This window comes from Jatropha curcas, chromosome 7 (genome assembly GCF_041381405.1).
Source record: "Jatropha curcas cultivar XTBG-Jc1 chromosome 7, XTBG_Jcur_1.0, whole genome shotgun sequence".
Lineage (NCBI taxonomy): Eukaryota > Viridiplantae > Streptophyta > Magnoliopsida > Malpighiales > Euphorbiaceae > Jatropha > Jatropha curcas.
In genome coordinates this window covers 17,268,153-17,276,076 of record NC_143157.1, presented here as the reverse complement: position 1 = coordinate 17,276,076, position 7,924 = coordinate 17,268,153, and the positions used below count along the sequence as shown (strand labels likewise).

At 34.7% G+C, this 7,924-nt stretch overlaps 1 long non-coding RNA gene and 1 pseudogene across 1 annotated transcript; one reads left to right on the top strand and one right to left on the bottom strand.

Moving 5' to 3' along the window:
• Window positions 1–1,358: 1,358 nt before the first annotated feature.
• LOC149494815 (uncharacterized) lies at window positions 1,359–7,924 on the top strand. The gene is made up of 4 exons (XR_016321871.1): window positions 1,359–1,524; window positions 1,856–1,969; window positions 7,335–7,475; window positions 7,577–7,924. It is a non-coding gene; the product is annotated as an uncharacterized LOC149494815 (long non-coding RNA).
• LOC149494816 (uncharacterized) lies at window positions 6,484–7,058 on the bottom strand (annotated as a pseudogene).

Genomic DNA, 7,924 nt, shown 5'->3' with positions numbered 1-7,924 from the left:
TTATCAGCAGTAGCCCCTTACCTTCTACTTTCTGCTATCTCTTTCCCTTCACCTTTTTTTTTTTTTTTTTTTGCTTTAATAAACTCAGATTTGTTGTTCCTATAATAGATCTGTCTTTTTGTTTTGTTATGGTTGGTGGTTTCTATATTTGGAGTTTTTTTGTCCCTTCTTTGTGAGGGTTTATTATTAAATAAAATTATGATATTTGATTTTATTTGATTGGAGATTTTAGATCTTGATTTACAGGTATGGACCTTCGATCGATGGAACCTGGTAGTGCAGCCTGCTCTTCCATTGATGCTATTGACGCATAGCGAGGAAACTCATATGTATTCGTCATATGCTGCAAATTATTGAAAAAGCAATCCAATTATAGAATATCTAGATGAATTATTATTTTAATGTCCAAATCAATTAACGGACTAGTTGTTGTTATGAAGATTTATATCTTTTGCCAAGATCAACTCCAAACGAAAAGATCTAATATTATATTTTTTTAGTTTTAATTTCATTATTCAAATGCATATGAATTCCTTTCTTTCGTTAGAAGATCAACGAACTCTATTAACTAGTAAAATTCCATGTTTGGTCTATATGCTTATTTATAATTCTTGATATTATTATTAATGAGTTAAAAATAATTTTTAAAAAATCTCTATTTGAATTGGTTTATTATATAAATAACATGTACAGTGTGTGAACAATTCTTATCTAGCGTCAAGTACTCAAGTAAACAATTTTCGGCAGTATTCTTCTTCCAATAACTAGTTTATTATTTCTTTGATTATGACATGTTGTTAAAATACAGTATGTTACTCTCGCTGTTCCACTTTAATAACAACATTTGATTTTTTCATAAAGATTAAAAAAATAATTGCAACACATTTTTTTTAAAAAAATATATGGTAGAAGGTCTAAATTTCTCTTCTTAAAATTAAAAGCTCTCCATTTAATTTTGCTATAGAACACCTAATAAATATGAATAAAATTAAAAAAAAAATTAATATACTCTCAAATTAAATCTTAAATGAGCAAGATAAAATGCTCATTTATTGCTATTAAAGTGTATGAAATGGAGGGTGTACTATTTTAAATTAAACTAGTTAGGAACCTCTGAATCAACTAAATGCCAAAAAGATAATGCTAATGATACATAGTTTGAAGAGAACCATCCTTAGGTAATATTATATTCCAATAAAAAAAAGGGAAAATGGGTCATGCTTTGAACTATACAAAAGGACGTGTAAATTATACGTACATAATGAGAAGGTTAAAAGCGTAAAGGCATAGGTTGGTGGGTCCAATTTTAAGTGTTCAGTTTGATGAAAATGAGTCTATCTAATGAGGGAGAGCGAATTGTTTACAACTGTATGCGGAGGCGAGGAATTGCCAATAGCCTTCTACAGGAGGTGGAAGAGAGGAAGAAAATTGCGAGCAGCCATAGAGAGTAGTCGGTGAAGGAAAGAAGAGAGAAAATTTTGGGAAACGGAGAGCCTTGAAGAAGCAGCAATCTGTTAACAACTGGTAAACAATCTCTGATGTTATGTTCGTCCTCAATCAAATTGATTACAATCCTAGTATGTGTTACTGTACCCTAGGGTTTATAATTCTCATAGTCCTTAACTTAGGCTTTCTTTGAGATATGAAAAATATGAGATGGTTTATTATGGGTGTTAAAATTATATGGAAGACTGGAATGCAAAATAGTGTTTAGGTAGGTAATGAGTGAAAAAAAAAGTTAATTGACATCAAATAAATATGAATTAAAGATTATTATAATTGTTTAGGTTTGTATAGCTACCAACATGGTAGGATAGAGGATGGTGATTTAGATATGGTTTTTTGTGGAATGCAGGGATGGGCAAATGGCAACCACGACACTATTTCTAATAGTGTAGACATCCCAATCCAATACAAAGCGTAGTGGGGCAAAGGTTGTGAAACTCCCAAAACAAAAGACTATAAAGTGGTAAGAGTTTTTACCCCTTATTGTCTTTAGTTGAATGGTTAAAAGAGGTGTAATTCAATATGATGTTTGTAATATATTTGTATATTGTAGAGTCCAAATGTACGATGTAGGCTTTGGCTTTGAGAGCATTAGTGAGGGAGTTAACTGATATACAAAAGGATTGGATAATAGAATTGGGTTTTGGTGAATTCATGAAATTGCCTGAGATAATCTTGAATAGAAAACTATATTATTGGTTGTGCAAGAAGTTCAACACGAAAAAGTATGCCTTGAGTTCCCAATTGGAGTGAAAATCCAGATATTGCTAAATCATGTGGGTTGGGTTCTTGGAATCCCATCAGCAGGGACAACTTGCCCTTGTTCCTCACAGAGAAGCATTCGAGAAGATTTTGTAAATTCCTTTATTACGGAGTATAAGGGTTGCAAATCTATTGTTGAGGTAGAGGTGATTAAGAAAATAAGAACAAGTATGCGAAAACATGAATTCCAGCAACACTTTTTGCTATATACACTAGATGGTTTTTCTCTATCTTACACAGTGCATAAGGTTTAGCCCGCATTTGATGGAGGTAGTTGCCGATATAGAAGCTGCTTACAAATACAATTGGGTTAAGTTTGAGTCTGAATCAAGAGCAGAATAATCAAATCGTATTTTGATGATTTTCAAAGGTATATGTATAAGAATATATGTAGGAGAATTGATACAGACTAATTCTTAGCTATTGACCCTATAATCAAGGACACACTATAATCAAGGACACAAATTATGATTTCCTATTTCACATAGATTACTAAAATCAAGCCTAAAATATCTCTACACTCCCTCTCAAGTTGGTGCATAGATGTCACATATGCCCAACTTGCTTACACACCTTAAGAACACTTGACTAGAAACTGCTTTATTAAGTACATTAGCCAATTGATCCTCCGATCGAATCCTTGGTAACTCCAATATCCTTCCATCCAATTTCTCCTTGATAAAGAATCTATCGACTTCTACATGCTAGGTACGATCATGTTGAACAGGATAGCCCAATATAGTTGAATTGGTTGCTTAGGTGGATAGCCCAAATCTGTTAATAGAAATTTTAGCCATAATGCCTTACATATTCCAAGTGCCATTCCTCTTAATTCAGCATTTACACTTGAGCGTGCACCATCATTTTGTTTCTTGCTTCTCCATGTAACAAGATTCCTCCCAAAAAAGTGAAATAACCTGAAGTAAATCGTCTATCATCTATAGCTCCAGCCCAGTTAGCATCTGTATAAACATTTATGTTCTGAGGATCTGCAGATTTTGTAAACAAAATTCCATTCGCAGGACCAGATTTTAAATATCTCAAGATGCGCATAACTACCTTCATATGTTGTTCTCCAGGATTATGCATAAATTGACTTACAACACTCAAGGCATAAGCAAGATCTGGTCTTGTATGTGCTAGATACATCAGTCTTCCCACAAGTCTCTGGTATCTTCCTTTATCAACTGGAACTTGATTAGATTCAATGCCTAACTTCAAACCTTCTTCAATAGGTGTATCAACTGGTTGAAAAGCTATCATGCCAGTCTCCTTTAACAAATCTAAAGTATATTTTCTTTGAGATAAGAAGATTCCTTTAGTTGATCTATACACTTCAATCCCAAGAAAATACTTTAGTGGACCAAGATCTTTCATTTCAAATTCCTTGGATAAATAGCCTTGAAGAGCTTTCCTTTCTTTCGGGTCATTTCTTGTCACCACCATGTCATCTACATATACAATAAGAGCAGTGATTTTGTCTTGATGTCTCTTCGAGAACAAAGTGTGATCTGTGTTGCTTTAACTATAGCCAAACGCCTTCATAGATTTCGTGAACTTTCCAAACCACGCTTGTGGAGATTGTTTTAGCCCATACAATGATTTCTTTAATTTACACACTTTATGATCATTTACTTTCTGTATCATACACCCTGGAGGAAGATCCATATAGACTTCTTCAGATAACTCACCATGTAAGAATGCATTCTTCACGTCAAATTTTTGTAATGGCCAATCCAAGTTTGCAGCTAAAGATAATAAGACTCGAACCGTATTAATCGTTGCAATTGGTGCAAATGTCTCCATATAATCAATTGCATAGGTTTGACTATATCCTTTAGCTACCAATCTAATTTTAAAGCGCTCTATCGTACCATCTGATTGTACTTGACTGTATATACCCAACGACATCCAATTGGTTTCTTTCCTGATGGACAATCAACAAGTTCCCATGTATTATTTTTTTGTAAGGACTCAATCTCCTCATTCATAGCTGCTTTCCATCTCGGGTCTGCTAAGGCTTTCTGCACATTGTTAGGAATAGATGCAGAGGATAATTGATTTATAAATGATTGATTTGATTCTGACAGATGATGATTAGAGATGTAACGACTCATTGGATATCTAGCTTTACTAGAAATTTCAGGTTCATAGTTGGGTTTATGAATACCTCTATTATGGCATGGTGGTAGTTTTGGCTCAAATACTAGCTCAGGAGCATCCTCAGTTGGCGACGATTGATTTGGTACTTCTGTTGTTTGAGTTGTAGAGAGCTCGATTTCTTGATTATTGACAGCACCCAAATCTAATTCTATCACATCTCCCATCTCTTGATGTCCATCATTACAAATAATTGATTCATCTATGACCTCGTTACTAGGTGTTAACAACCTCACTTCCTCGTAATCTAGAGACAAAACTTCCTTCTGGTCCTCCCCTTGCAGTTTTGGCTCAGAGGAAAAATACATAGAATCCTCATGAAAAACAACATCCATTGTAATAAACATTTGCTGAGTTGGAGGGTGAAAACATCTATACCCTTTTTGAAGAACAACATATCCCAAGAATACACACCACAATGCATGAGGAGCTAGCTTATTGTGCTGGTGTTTGTGAAGATGTATATATGCCACACAACCAAAAACATGAGGAGTTAAATTTGGGACAATTGGAGCACAATCGCCTCAGCAAGAGCTTAGGATGGTGTTGTAAAATCAATTGTTCTACAAGGTACTCGATTGATCAAATATGCTGCACATGTAATCGCTTCTCCCTAATAAGACAATGGCATATGAGCCTCTATCAATAAAGCACGAACAACTTCTAACACATGCCGATTTTTTCTCTCAGCTACACCATTCTGTTGGGGCATATAAGAACAAGTGGTTTGATGAATAATTCCTTGTGCTTTCAAATACGGTTGGAGTTCATGGCTTAAATACTCTCCTCCATTATCACTGCGCAAAACTTTAACTTTGGCATTATATTGAGTGCAAATCATTTTATAAAAATTTTCAAACAACATATTCACTTCACTTTTGAATTTCATCAAACACACCCAAGTCATTTTGGTACAATCATCTATAAAAGTAACAAACCAACGTGCTCCTCCTAATGTGTTTACCTTGGATGGACCCCAAACATCAGAATGTATAACCATAAAAGGAATTGAACTTTTATTTGTACTAGGTGAAAAAGATACACGATGACTTTTTGTAATCTCAGAAACATCACACCTGAAACTAGAATCATCAATTTTTGAAAACAAACTAGGAAATAATCTCTTAAGATAGCCAAAAGAAGCATGTCCAAGTCATCTATGCCATAGCCAAATGTTAGACTTCCTTGTTTTGCCCTCAAAATTGTCCACCGATAACGCTTGTTGTAACTGATTTGAACTTTGTGAATCCACGTCCAAGTAATACAACTTTCCACGTCTAGTACCATAACCAATCGTCTGCCTCATTCGGATGTCCTTAAAAACACAACATTGGGGCAAAAAAAATCACAACACAATGTAAAGCAATGGTAATTTGAGAAACAGATAAACGGTTATAATCCAAAGATGGAACAACTAAAACAATGTCTAAATTCAATGAATTATTAAGAGACAAAGATCCTTCCCCAATGATAGGTGCTGAGGAACGATTAGCTGTTGAAATAAATTTCTGTGAGGAAGGTTTAAGGGATGAAACTTGTCTAGAATCAAATATCATGTGATCCGTAGTTCCAGAATCAATTATCCATGTACTATTCGAAACAAGTGCAGAGGAATTTAAAGCCTTACCTTCATTACTTTTTGTTTTTACCAGGGCTGTCGGTTTCTCAGCAATATCTTCTTCAGTAATTGTTTCTACCATTACTATAGTGGAGGTTTTGGTTGCTTTTTTCTTTCTCGAGTCACGGTTATGATCCCACCAGTTTGGGTATCCCACAATTTCAAAGCAATGATCTTTTGTGTGTCCTAGTTGATCACAGTGAGAGCACTTATAGGAGGATTTATTGGCATGTATCAGAGCCTTAGACTTCGATTGATCTTGCTGATTTTGAGAATACCAATTCTGATTTGATTTGCTTCTGCTTACCATGGCTGACGCTTCAGGGTTTTTCAAGTTCTTCGTTCATTGTTAAATGGCGGACAGATTCATGATGAATCATTGCATAGCATTCTTCTAATTCTGGAACAGGATCCTTTCTTAAGATTTCTCCACGAATCTATTCAAATTCATCATCTAAACCAGCAAGAAAGATGTGCACCCTTTGCCATTGAATGGACTTGTGATAAGAGGCAACATCATTCTCACTTTCCATGATCACCTTGTCACGATGATACAGTTCACTGAAAATTTCAAATAATTCTCCATAATAGATAGAGAGGATTTTACCACTTTGTTTGGTAGAAAAAACCTTCTAATTTAAGGTAAAGACTTGTAGTTCATCAGCACCATCATAAAAAGCTTTAGACAAAGCTTTCCAAATTTCTTGAGTAGTTGGTAGGCGGATGTATCGCTTCATAATCTCCAGAGACATAGACATCAAAAGCCATCTCTTCACCTTTTTATTGTCTATGTACCACCTTTCATATCCTTCATCTTTTTTTTTGGTGGTTGTATATTCCCACGAATGAATGAGAGTTTATCTTTTTCAGCAATGTGCATCTCCATTATTTGAGACCACATATCATAATTAGTTTCATTTAGAATAATCCCTGCATTAAAGGATGAACTTTCAGATTGAATGATAACCGGAGCAGACATGGCTCCAGAGACTTCACCATCTGGTTTGCCCATGGCTCTGATACCAAGTTTGAATCAAGAGCAGAATAATCAAATCATATTCTGATTATTGTCTTTGCAAATGTGGAAAAATTGGTCATTGAAATCTGGATTTGCTTATTTGCTATTTGCTTATTTGTATTGTTTCTGGTGAACATAACCTCATTGCTCATTTATTTTTGATTAATCTGAGCATAGTTGCAATTTACTAAATTGTTAAAGCAATTGAAAAGGAACATAATACATTATACTAATTAAGTTTGATGGTTTTAGTAAAATGTTTGGTTGCAGATATTGTATCCAGACCATTTAGATTTAGGAAGGTTAATGAAGTGGGATGTTTTCCCTAGAGTGTGTGCATGGTATAAGACTGATGTCCGAGATGCAATTGCCTCTGATTCTGAGATGGGAGGTGGTTTTGGACGAAGGGAGGTTTGTGGTCTACTACAAATGAATACATAATTGTGTATTTATATTGGACCTATTTTTTTATAATGTAAGTGACGATTTTATTTTCATACTTTATTGTGCAGGTACTATTGATTAGATATGGGAAAGCGTATCCTTTAGAGGTTGATGAGCTTGATTGGGAACGTGTAAGAGTGAAGCAATTGAATGATCTTCCCATGGTATGCAAGAGTGACATTTTGAAGAACAGAAGTGCTTTCGAGCGGATGAGGCATTGCAAAGATTGCAGCAATTCTTGTCATTTTTGAGTTGTGTAAGCATGATCGTTGTGTAACAATGATATAGAGTTGTTCTTCTCACTAGAGGATAAATGTTGTCCCTTTCTACCATCCATCAGACATACTATGCTTTTCCCAAATTCTTATAGCTTTTTCCAAATTTACAACTTTTTTGTAAGGTAACATTCTGTCAAT